Below are 13,903 nucleotides of genomic sequence, written 5' to 3'. Positions count from 1 at the left end.
AGCAGGACTTCTTTATGGAGAAAGGTGAAAGCAGATCATCACTCTCTCTTCCTTCCCCACAAAGGATGCGAAAGGCTTTCTTTGACTGGGTGACACACCAACAACAGCTTGCTATTATTCGCCAAGGACTAATGGAGCCAGCCTTTTAAACACCCTAGAGGCAATGGAAGGATTGTTTGTCACATTTGTCCCCCTGAATGCAGCCAAGGATACAGATCAGGGTAGGTGGAAGTGATAATTGCTGCTTCCATTGTAACACCTGTTGGGGTTCGAATTTTTGTATAAATTACAGGATGGATGCTTCTATCAGTGGTCAATGCCGGGTTACAGGAATGTGGTTAATTCACTCTTTAGTTAGATAGTGAGTGTTTTCTAATGCCCTCCCCCCAAATCAGATACACAGATGGCATGACAGTGAATCACTTTGAAGACCTAAAATGCACTGCTAAGATTTGTTTATTTAGCCCAGCACCACTGCTATGCTCCAGTGCGCATTATTCACACAAGCTGAATTATGAAAAGCTCAGGCAAGATGCAAAAATATGGGGAGTTCAGCTTGATAGGTAGGGTGTTAATTATATTAGGGTGAGGCCAAACCATAAAGTAGATGACATTCCAGCTGGGCAAGAACATGGTCTGTAACTATTAAGCATAAATTCACACGCTTATGTCTATGAAAGAAAATTGGGGGGGGGGAGATCTAGGATCAAATAAACGATAGATGTAAACATAATAAATCCCCCCTTCTCTCTCACACACACACAAAAGGAGGAGCTTTAGAGCAAATAAGGTATACATGAAATCTGAGTAGATAATGGAGAGAATGCCTGAAGCTTTGCCAGAAATGGTGCCCTTTAAAACATCTCCCCCCCCCCGCCCTCCTCCCCTTCAGATGCAAAGCAAGTGGACATATGGCTCATCTCCATCTCGAGGGGGCGGCTCCCTTCCTCGCAAAGTTTCGGATTGTATGACAAATCACGTCCTAGGGAAAGAGACTCTCGCACCAAGCAGAGGGGTTGAGGCGTGTGCCTCATTACCCCCAGACAACGGCTTCATTAGACTGGAAGGGGGGCTCCCAGCCCCACCCGTTCGGCACCACTGACCTCTCCTTCTCAATTTCCCTATTGTTTGTGCATTGCTGGTTATTGCTCTCCAAACCATATGGTTCAGCTGAACTACTTTTTTAAAAAAGAAAAAAAAAAGTATAGATTAAAACATCCATGCTGTCTGAATTGGGACTTTTCCAAACTTTTCGTGAGTGAGTTGGGTATGGAAATGTTCTCCAAATGCAGAGATCTGGGCATCCTTTAACACTGAGGGACAAGAAGGCTCTCAACCGTCTATCCTGTAACTTATATTTTTAAAAAAGTGAACTGCAGCCAGCGTTACAAGGAAGCAATCAATTACCATCCTTTCCTGATCCTGGTCTGCAGCCTTACCTGAAATCAATAAGACAAATTTCTCTGTTAATATTTCATCATGACTGCCATCCATCTAAGTGATGGTGCACTAAACTGAACATGCATTTTATGTGCTGTCTATGGTGCAGTTTGACGTGCTGAATGAAAGGGGTGAGGAATGGAATGGGGGAGAGAAACCCACTTTTGAGAGGGCTGAAAATTCCTGAAGCCCAGCAGTCACAACATAGAAGTGGAGTCTGGCATAATCGCCTGGCAATTACTGTCATAATTCTCTAGTGACAGCTAATCTGTCGTTGGAAATTGCCGGTTCCCCCTCAGCACATATGCACAGCAATTTTATTGTGGCAAGGAGTTCCAAAGTTTTGGCTTTTCTCAAGTGAGTTCTGGCAATTATGGGAGGGATTTGACACTGAGCTGCTCTGATTGTTCCATCAGCACAAGAATTTCATCATGCCAGACAGGATTCCCTCTTCTCCTCTCCCATTGTACTGCTCAGGGGGTTCTCCCAACCACATCAAGTTGGGGATAGTCAGAGCAGGCAGAGGGGAAGCCCCCCTGCACAAAATCCTTGTTCGGGGCTTCTGCTGATAGAACTCATTAGGTGACTCCCATCCACAGTGACTCAGCCTCACTATTTTAGTTGCAACCCAGACATTCTAAAAGGAGTGGTTTTTATCTTATATATACCCTACCTCCCCTCACCCAATGCCTCTCAACGTGTTCTTACTCATCCCCTGTAATTTCTTCTCCCTTTCCCTTTCCACACTTAACTGGTACTTTATCCTCCCAAGCCGCCACATTCTTCTCCTCTCTGCTCCTTTACACATACAGTGGTACCTCAGGTTAAGTACTTGATTCGTTCCGGAGGTCCATTCTTAACTTGAAGCACCACTTTAGCCTCCTGCTGCTGCTACGCCGCCACCGCATGATTTCTGTTCTCATCCTGAAGCAAAGTTCTTAACCTGAAGCACTATTTATGGGTTAGCGGAGTCTGTAACCTGAAGCATATGTAACCTGAGGTACCACTGTACTTCTTGCTCCTACAGCAGTTTTCCTTTCTTACAGTCTTCCTAAGGTTGTTGTTTTTGTTACATGTAATAACCTTTTATGTCTGTTTCTTTAAACACCTCCCCTGTCCTTTTCCTCTCAGAGACTTCTTTTCCCTCTCCAAAGCTATCTGTCTCCCAGTCACCTTTAGTCAGCATGTGAGGAGTTGCTGGTGCCAGCATCAGTCCATTGCGGATGGGGAAATATTATTATTTATTTATTTATTTATTTATTTATTTATTTATTATCACCATCAAACATAAAAAACTTCCCTAAACAGGGAGTGAGCACAGGGCAAGCTGTGGCAAAAACCCCCACATGAAGGTGGACTGAGCCCCACTGGCACATCCCATTGTTTGGGGAATGTTGGAATATAATAAGTAAGTATCATCATCATTTTGTAGATGATACCTGTATCAAAGCTGTTTTAGATACAGTGGTACCTCGGGTTACATGCGCTTCAGGTTACAGACGCTTCAGGTTACAGACTCCGCTAACCCAGAAATAGTACCTCGGGTTAAGAACTTCGCTTCAGGATGAGAACAGAAATTGTGTGGCTGCAGCGGCGCGGCAGCAGCAGGAGGCCCCATTAGCTAAAGTGGTGCTTCAGGTTAAGAACAGTTTCAGGTTAAGAACGGACCTCCAGAACGAATTAATATCTTAACCCGAGGTACCACTGTACTGGGAGATGTGGGACAATAGAATTTCTTCAGATTTCCCCCCTCTCCCCTGCATTTCTAAAACAAGCATTCACAAGTTAATAAAAATGATGAGTGTTGTATGCAATGCTAATCCTACCCAAAGCAGACCCATTGAAATTAATGCACCTAAGAGAGTCACATTCATTAACTTCAATGGGTCTACTTTGGGTAGGATTAGCAGTGGATACAACCCAGAAAATATTTATTCTAATTGGCACATATAATTAAATCACTTCCAATGCCACTTCTTGATTTGTCAAAAATGATCTTTCCGTTGTAATCCAAAGCTCCCAGCTATAGAACCCTGTGCATCTTATGCTGCAGTCATCATATCTGACAGTGGAATAAAACATTTTCAGTGGAGAAAGAAGGAACCTATTTCTTCAGAATTTTTTTTTTTAAAAAAAAATGACACACACACACCCATCTTTTAAATTCAAATACATTAAAGAAACGTCATAATTTTATCCATTCCCATAAGGCAATGCTGTTTACAGGAAACCACAGTCAAGGGACATTATTACCCAGCAAAGGAGCATTAAGGCCCTGACCACTCAGTTACCTGATCGCAGGCTCTTTCATAGCCATCCAGACAACTAAACTCAACAATATCATATATAAAAGGAGCTCAATATCTACTCTATTGCCTTGCCGTACTTTGGCCTTAGATTAATAGGAATGTAATGCACATCTCATTAGAAGTATTGTCCTCAGCAACAGCTGTGAATTAGCCAAACTCTTGAATTAATTGGGATTAAATGTATGTTGAATTGAAGAGGGCTTAAAAAAAAAAACCACCCAAGAATCCTAAACCACTACAAGATTAACCATGCATTCTGATTACAGTGCATATATCCTACTCATTCACCCTTCCATGTTTCTTTAGAAATTATTCTAAAAGATCACTGATAAATATGCTATCACTTCCACACTTTCAGGAAAGAAGTTGAACATAATTGTGGCAGATTTGCTCACTATGGTGTTAAATATTCAAATACTACTCAGCTGGTCTAAACAGAATTTCTGGTCCTGACCAGAGACGAACGGCTGAGGAAGATGATGGACTACACTGAAATAGCGAAAAATGACTGGGAAAATCAAAAACAAGGAAGAGAGGAACTTTAATAAGGAATGGGGGAAATTTACAATTAACTTAAGAGAACACTGGAAACAACTAAAAACTTTGGCAGGATTTGAGTAATGCTTGTAATATACTAAAAAACTAAGGTAAAAATGGATTGCTTTAAGAAAAATAGAGAAAATATGTAATGCGGTTGAAGAAGATTAAAAATGGAAACCTTAAAAGAATGAAGTGTAAAGATTCAGGGACTCCTAAATGCTGGTGATTATGTCTAATGTTTGAATTTAAATATGTAGTGTAAAACTGAATAAAAAAAGATTGTATAAAATAAATAAATAAACTGAATTTCTGGAGGAGTAAGAAGAGAAATTCAGCTGTTGCCATGAACAGACTTCTTTGTAATGTTGTGGTGCATGCAGCCATGCTACAACCTTTTTCATCCCAAAGAAAAGAGGAGAATGTATTCCAAACATGTCAGCCATCAGATACTTAGAAATCCTCAGAACAGGGCCATACTCCTTGTTGCACAGGTGCCTTTTAACTTTCTATGCTCACTGATATGGCCGTGGATGTGCCTGGAAACGTATCCCATGACAAGTTACTAAACTGGGAGTTCACAAGCAGCAGGTAGCAGCTCAAGTCACATCACATGAAGATGCTTTGGACTATATTGATGAACTCTTCCGCAACAGAGAAACCTGAAAAATAAGGCTGCAGTCCTATGATTACTTAGAAGTAAGTCCTATTGAATTCAATGGCAGTTACTCCTAGGTAAGTGGGGTTAGCATTGCAGCCCAGGACAGTAGTTTTACTATTTAATACAGTCAATTGAAAAAGATACTGATTTTCTTCCAAACTTCTCCTAAACTTAACTCTCCTCCCCCATCTACTGTACTTGACATACAGGTCATCAATCTTCTTCTTCTTCTTCTTCTTCTTCTTCTTCTTCTTCTTCTTCTTCTATCACTCATAGCCGAGTAAGATTATCTTCCATAAACATAAATTGGCTGTTCTCCAATTGGAGCACTGGCAGGCCAGTGTTTCCCAGTTGTCAGTGTTTATACTACATTTTTTAAGATTTGCCTTGAGAAAGTCTTTAAACCTCTTTTGTTGACCACCAGCATTGCGCTTTCCATAGTAGTTGCTTTAGAAGACAATAATGAGGCATCCGCACAACATGACCAGTCCAACAAAGTTGATGTTGAAGAATCCCCCATCTAATTGATGTACAAGTCATCAATATTATCTAGCCGTCTACTGCCATTCAGCATTTCTTCAAAACATTGCCAACCATTATGGCTGGATATTAGCTAGGTGGGTTGGTGAAAAAAGGAAATGTGTCCCGCAACAGGAAAACCATATGCTAATCCTTGATGCAGATCATAAATTGCAGTAGAAAGTATTAGCAAACAACACTTCACATTTACCTTAACCTCCTCCTTTGGGAAGAATGGTGGGATGTAAATTCAATCAATCCATCCATCCATCCATCAATCAATCAAATAATATTCAATCAGATCTAATAGGCATGTTTTTCTGATATTAGAATCATAGGGTTGGAAGAGACCTTGGAAGTCAACAAGAATGCTCCTAGGATCTGCATGGAAGGAAGCAGCTGACGTAACTCTGAGAGATGGCCATCTGGCTGGATCCAGTTCCCCACCCCTGGTCCAGAGAGAAGAGAGCAAAAACCCCTTGCTGTTGTGTCATAGCTTCTTCTAGTCTTGGCCCTAGCTGTTGCAGTTCCATCTAGACTTAGTCTGATTGCATTAGTCTCTGCTAGAGAAGTCTTTAATGTTTGATGTCTTACTGTGCTTTAATTTTTAGGAATCCATCCAAAATGGATGGGGTAACCATTAAAATTAAAATTAATTAAAATTAAAAGATGCCTGCTTCTTGGGAGAAAAGTGATGACAAACCTAGGCAGCATCTTAAAAAGCAGAGACATCACCTTGCCGACAAAGGTCCGCATAATTAAAGCTATGGTTTTCCCAGTAGTGATGTATGGAAGTGAGAGCTGGACCATAAAGAAGGCTGATCGTCGAAGAATTGATGCTTTTGAATTATGGTGCTGGGGGAGACTCTTGAGAGTCCCATGGACTGCAAGAAGATCAAACCTATCCATTCTTAAGGAAATCAGCCCTGAGTACTCACTGGAAGGACAGATCCTGAAGCTGAGGCTCCAGTACTTTGGCCACCTCATGAGAAGAGAAGACTCCCTGGAAAAGACCCTGATGTTGGGAAAGACTGAGTGCACAAGAAGAAGGGGACGACAGAGGACAAGATGGTTGGACAGTGTTCTTGAGTTTGACCAAGCTGCGGGAGGCAGTGGAAGACAACAGTGCCTGGCGTGCTCTGGTCCATGGGGTCACGAAGAGTCGGACATGACTAAACGACTAAACAACAACAACCCAGTCAGATAGGTGGCATAAGAAGAGGAGGAGGAGGAGGAGGAGGAGGAGGAGGAGGAACGCAACAGGTCCCTGGTAATACCTAAAATTCTGTGACAAAGAAGCCATGGGAGACCCTCATTTTTTGCCACATAAAGCCCAGGTTTACCCAGATTTGTCTCCAGGCTAAATACACACAGGATTCTTGTGAGACAGAGTGCAGAATTTAAAAAGAAACACTGCCACCTTTTAAATCCAGCAACTTGAAGAAATGCTCTTATTCCAGAAAGAGGGTTGAAGATATAATTTGGAGATATTATTAAATTATTGGACTCAGTGAAAACTTAAGTCCTGCAAAATTGGCCAAATTCTGTGGTGACATGTCCAGCAACTTTAAGTATTTCACCAACCTCTGGCCTCTGCAGAATGTAAGGGCCATCTCTCTCGCTCTCTCTCTCTCTCTCTCCCAGGGTATCAACAAATTTAACATTTTAGTTACAGAGCCAGTCACTGACAGAACCATAGCAATATTTGTTCACACATTTTCAGTTGATGCAGTTTTGGGTTTCAAAGCACCACTATTTCACAGGCAGGCTGATCATGGGAGAGCTATCTTATTTGCAGTGGCAAAAAAGCAGGTGTTTACACAGCTGCAGCTAATGCAACATCTTAAGCTTAGCAAGTGCATCAGAGCTGACTGACTTGTCTCTATTTATGACCTCTCAGAAAGAAATCCCATTATAATTCTCTACATTCCTACATTCCTATTTGCACTCCATGGCAATACCTTGCTTAATAGTTCTAAATCTTAGTTTTAGGCTAGTGATGGAGATCTGGCACAAGAGACAGGCTGTCTTCATGTGTGATCTTAGGATCCAGTTCCCCAATTCAACGGCCATTGTGTCCATGAAGAAACTATTGGGACTGCTTCATAGGGGGTGAGATTTTGTCCTCTGCTATTGGAATCTAGTAATATGGTTTTCAGAGTTGCACTGCCCAGGAATAGTATCACAAAGTGGGAAAACTAGTAGTTCTCTGATACACATACTTATCATACTTATGGACCAAATTCAGTATTAGTTACATTCAAGAATTAGTGGCCCCAGAAAATGCATTCAGTGTGTTCATAAGCCTGGCTCACTACCAGCATAGATAGAGGTGTACTACCTGATTTCCAGCTCCACCTCTGCATTCACACCAACCACAGAAGCCAGTTTCCATATGCAGATTTCCCTGGCTGAAGTGGGAAGTACAACTTTTTGTGGGATTGGTCTTACTCTGTGGCCTTTAGGGAAAGATCCAGTTGCCATGAGGGATTACTGAGGAGAAGAGGCATCGAGTTTCTCAGTAAATCTCTGGGTTTATTTCAGAGATTTCAGTTTCCTTCTGACTTTTTCCCTGTTTCCTGCACGCAGTTCAAGGGATCTTTAAGGAAAGTGGTGGTGCCTCCCCTCAAAATGCAGGATTTGTCTGCAAAGCTCAGAGGGGGCCGTCTTCACTGCCTCTGTTCATTTTGGGGTCCAGCCCACCTGCTTCTGATACATCCACTTCACTGCTGGGAAGAATGATTAGGATAGATTAACACGGGATGCTTTCATTGCCTGTGTACAGGAGATTTTGTGTGAGTTCCATGCACAGAAAGCCCCAGTGTCCTTTTTTGTTTTCTGTATACAGTGGTACCTCGGGTTACAGACGCTTCAGGTTACAGACGCTTCAGGTTACAGACTCCGCTAGCCCAGAAATAGTACCTTGGGTTAAGAACTTTGCTTCAGGATGAGAACAGAAATCGTGCGGCGGTGGTGCGGCGGCAGCAGGAGGCCCCATTAGCTAAAGTGGTGCCTCAGGTTAAGAACAGTTTCAGGTTAAGAACGGACCTCTGGAACGAATTAAGTTCTTAACCTGAGGTACCACTGTATAATGGCATCCTGTAGGGAGTTGTGCTCTTAGAACAGCTATATCACATGGGAAAAGGGTCACATGTACATTAAAAGTATACCTCATTCTTCACCAGACTGATAAAGAGTTATTTTATTATTTCTCTAGCAATTCAGGTAGAATTATATTATCCATTCCAATCCTCATTCAGCACTTGGTCATCCTGGGAATGGGACCCTGGTGATCTTCCTGAATCTCCTAGCAGGTTTTGATGACCTCAACTATGGAATCCTCTAGGTTACCTTTCCTAAGTAGGTCTTGCAGGTGCTGTGTGTTAATGGAGGCCCCAGTCCTTTCTGGAGGGACGTTCTCCATTCTCAGATGGTAGTGCTGAGAAACTACCTTACGACCTTGGTCATAGCTGTCAAGTGTCCCTTATTTGAAGGGACAGTCCCTTATTCCAGCGCCATGTCCCGCTGCTGTCCCTTATTGATGGATGTCCCTTAAATGATGTCCCTTAAATTTCAAAGGAAGCAGCTCCTCTCCCTCACTCCCTGCTGGCCAGGGAGGAGGGAGGCTCCAACTGTGTTGCTTGGCTGTGTTGCTCACCCAATAAGAAGTCTAAGAACAACTGGGGGGGTGGAGCTTGCATGCCTTGTGTGTGGCTAGTTAATGCAAGCTGAGGAGGTTTTTGAATGACGGATGCCATTTTGTTGCAAGTGCTGCTGCAAACGTTGCAGTGCAAAGCCAGGCCAGGAAGCCATCTTAACTTGAGGCTGCATAGGCCTTGTGGTGCATGTGATTCAGATTCTATTCAGTTGAACCTCTGGTTACAAAGTTGGTTGGACAGTGTTCTCGAAGCTACCCAGCATGAGTTTGACCAGACTGCAGGAGGACAGGAAGACTGGAGTGTCTGGAACAGGTGAGGCTGCAGGTCCCTTATTTTGGCTGCTGGTCCCTTATTTTCAAGGCTGCTGGTCCCTTATTTTCAAATCTGTAAGTTGACAGCTATGGCCTTGGTGTCAACATTAGTTGACTGGGATTTTTGGGTGGTGGCTCCACAGCTGTGGGCTAATTCCTTGGGGAAATAGTGCCAACTTTAGATGTGGTGGGAAACTCTTTTTGTACTCCCAAGCCATTTGTTTGTTTGTTTGATGCTGTCTTTTGCATTCCATTTTAGAACTTTTTAATGTCAATGTACTTTAGTATGTTCCCTTTTAATTGCTTTGATTGCTTATGTTTCAAGGTGGGATATATACATGAAATAATAATAATTGAAACTATTTGAGATATCATTATGCCTATGTTGTATTCTGGAGTGTGTGTGAGTTTTTGGTTTTCTTTTGGGGTTTGTTTGTTTTTTGGCAATGAAACTGGCAATAAAATAAAAGACCAGTGCTCTAAAGAACCAAAATTTGTAAAAATGAGCAAGCCAAATTACAAGGAAGAATAATTCTGCTTGTGTGGAACTTTGCAGAGGTTGCCAAAGAGAAGGCATGATACTAGTTTCCAGTAGGATAGTGCCTGAACACCAAGTTATAAAGGAATCAGATACTACAGCAGTTGTAAACGCACAGGCATTCTGGTCCCCCCCCCAGCAATTCCATCGCTGTGCACACACTGTGCCCCCTCCCTCCCGGTCAGCCCCTCTCCTACCAAGATGAAGGGGAGCCCTCCCAGGATCGTGAGCTGCAACGAAACACAATTGAAGCACTGAAGTAAAGCATTCATTATAATTCCAAGCAATGGGCCTATTTTGCCTCGCTTGATTCCCCCCTCCCTTTTCCCCCCTTCAAAAAACAAGAGAAGAAGAAAAATAGGAAAATCTCTTGTGGCTGCAGCACTTGTACAATGCCAAAGGAAAGGATTATGCCAGGGATTAACATTTTAAACTCTCCTATCAGAGTTTCTGACTCAAAGATCTGTGGGACAGTAATCGTATTACTGTCTTCTTTGGGATTATTGCTTAACCAGATTCGAGCTTGGGTTTTAGAGACAGGCCGAAGAAAGTTATTTTGTTTTTACTGAACTCCAAGAGAAAGTGCAGAATATTGTGGCTGTTGTTGATGATCAGTACGGTCTTTAGCTTTACTTTCCCTTCCAGGCTGGGAGAACCCTATGCACAGTCCCTCTGCTTATTTCCTGCCTCCACCTAATTCCTAGCAATTTATCCCATATTAAAAGTTCTTTAACGAAGAATGAACAAGAATCAAGCACCTGCTATGCAAATGACAGCAAATCCATCCCCACTTCTGCTGAGGGAAGGGGGGGAGTGAGAGGGAGAAAGGAAGAAGAGGCAGGGCCCAAAGCAAGCAATGTGCATTCATTCGGCTTGAAGGTTAGGGTTTGCAGGCTGTTCATATGTAAACAGGCTTCAAGACCCGATAGATTGCTAAATGCTAACCAAGGAAAAGCCGATATTGACCAGAACTCCTCACTCTTGCCATTTGGGAAACAAACCTCGTCACACAGCTACACTTCCTTTCTGTTTCCCTTGCCCTTAATTTCACTCTCATACCATATTCGTCTCCTTTCCTACCTTATCCATGCATTTGATTAAAAAGCCCAGCTTTCATGAAACTATGAGAGAAGGGCATGTTACACATAAAACCAGTTTTTTTGTTTTAAAAAGGCTTAATGCAAAATATAATCAAATAGCAACCAAAATGCATAGTTTGTCTTTTTTTGTAAACTGCTTAAGAGGGTTTATTTACAATTAACAGGGACACAAATCCTGTTAAATAAATAAATAATGTTATACACACACACACACACACACACAACCATACCCCAAACCCAGTAAATATACAGGAAGCAATGAAATCTACTAACAAATGGCCCAATCACTCAAATCCTACCAAAAGCCTGTTATTTATTTCCTTCCTTATATATTTATTTATTTCCTTCCTTACTCAGAGGGGACTTACTGGAATTAATGGACATAACTTAGTCATGGTCTACTCCGTGTAAATTTTAGTTCAATACTATAGTAATTTGTGTGTTTTTTTCTTTTCTTTTTTAAAATTTCATTTCTATTCTACCACATCTGTCTCTTCATCCTTAAAAAAAAGTGGGTGGGGAGGCTGCATCAGTGTTCCCATATAAAGCAATACACACAAATGAGGAAATAATCAAATCGGGTTTTTCTTAAAGCTCTGCTGATGTTCTAACCATGGTGGGAGAAAAACTACAGTCAAAGTTAATACTAAATTTCTAGCAATTTTTCCAGGCTTGTATTCTCTTGTCTCCTCTCCCAACTTCTCCCACGGCACATTTTTGAATAACGTAGGTGTTTCATTGAAACTTTTTTTTTAAAAGAAGTTCTGTTTTTCCCTGTCTCGTGTGGCCCTGTATTGAATTGCAATCCTATCTCGTGCAGGTCTAATCCTATCAGAGGATCGCCTTGTAGAATCCTCTTGGCTGATCTCTTTCATCCCCAGGCAGAAACGCCAGACACAAGGACCTCTTCAACTCAAGATGCTGCAGGCCTTTCTCCCCAAGATTGTAATCTAGCTTTTTTTAAAAAAAGAAGTACCGTATTCTGTCACTTTATAGGGGGTAATAAGGTTAAATTGCACCTATTGCCAATACAACATTACCGTCAACATTAGACTCTCTTTGAAAATGGCCTCTTCCATCAATTGCTGGGTGGGGAAGCTTTTACACTGTCCTGTGTCGGGATCATTTATTTTCAACCACTGAGAGCTTGACTGACATTTAAACTGTTACTCGGGCACAGATATTGTTTGGGTTGAAAATGTATTGTTTAGGCTGCTCATAAAAGAAATAAGTTAAATGCCTTGCGAAGCCCCCCACCCCTCACCCTCCTCAAATACACACCCTGATAACCATAAAATCCGTGGAATAGGAATATTGTTGAGGGAGACAAAACCCAGCCAATGGTTATCAGTCGGCGTGCTCACTCACTCTCTCCTGCTTCTTTAAAGAAAGCCCCACCACCAAGGAAGTGAGACTTTGAAAGCTCCCTCTTTTAATATACACCAGGAGCACCAATAATTGATGGATGTTATAATTCTTCATTGGGCCACTCATCAATAGTCTGGGAAAATTGGAAGTGGAGGTGGGGGGGATGTCCGAAAGTGATGGTAAAAACTTAAGATGCGACAGAAGTAGCTTTCTTTGCTCATGCTGTGAGTGTTTGAAGAAGAATAAGAGTGCCTCTGCACTGTAACACGCTAAAAGAATGAAGAAGACAAAGGATTTCAAGAAAAAGGTTTGGATAGAATACAGGGCAAGTGAAACTGAAAGGAAGCAAAGGGGGGAAAGCCCCATTTACAATGGAACAATGAGTGTACTAATCGCTTTGATATATTATACAAGCCCAAAGACCCAAAACATTGTGTAATTATTTATAAATGACTTCTCCACTCCTGTGTATAATACTGAAGAAAGAATAAAACTGCAGGCTACTCTCTAAACTATTTCTAAATAGACCTGCCTCAAAAGGACACAGAAGTGTTTGAAACAAAATAATTAATGGTTGATTTTATGGTTGTCTCATTAAAACATTGTAATTGCTGCAAACAAAATACACGGTGCTCACAGGGAACACTAATCCAGTATGAGTTCCAAAAATGTGTATAAAATAAAAAGGAGGAAATATGGAACCACTGCGTCTCTTCCAAACTTGTGAGTGTAGAATGTAGATCACTGCACTACAATTTCCATGTAAATGTGGTGTGTATGCAAAATCCCTTAGGAACATCTTTCCTGACTATTTATCTTCCCAGATACTAAAACCCTTTCAGTTTACGGGGGGGAAGGCAAGGACTGTTTTAATCAACACTCCCAAACTCTGGACATAAAATTTAAGAGAAAATGAGAAGTAACATACCAGAGGTGGGGAATACTTCGCCCTCAAGATTTGCCGCCCTGCAACTCCCATCATCTCTGTCCCTTGGCTATGCTGGCTGCAATGTATAATCTGAAATGAAACATAACATCATTGAAAATGACTTAGAACTGAGATCTGCATCATTTAGCTTGAAAATTAATCTGAGAATTTATTTCTATTATCATCCTTAAATTTGAGGAACAAGGGCTTGGGCATGATTCATATATTGCCACCATGACAGGGATTGTACCAGTGTACTCGAAGAAGCAAAGATCACCAGTGTTGAAGCAATGATTCTTCAACATCAACTTTGTTGGACTGGTCATGTTGTGCAGATGCCTGATGATCATCTTCCAAAGCAACTACTCTATTCCAAACTTAAAAATGGAAAGTGTAATGCTAGTGGTCAACAAAAGAGGTTTGAAGACTGTCTCTAGGCAAATCTTTTTAAATGTAGTATAAACACAAACAATTGGGGAACACTTGCCTGCGAGTGCTCCAATTGCAGAACAGCCTTTACCAAAGGTGTCATG

This window comes from Podarcis cretensis (genome assembly GCF_951804945.1).
Source record: "Podarcis cretensis genome assembly, chromosome: 2".
Classification (NCBI taxonomy): Eukaryota; Metazoa; Chordata; class Lepidosauria; order Squamata; family Lacertidae; genus Podarcis; species Podarcis cretensis.
The sequence above is the reverse complement of the archived record's forward strand: the minus strand, read 5'-3'. Positions refer to the sequence as shown.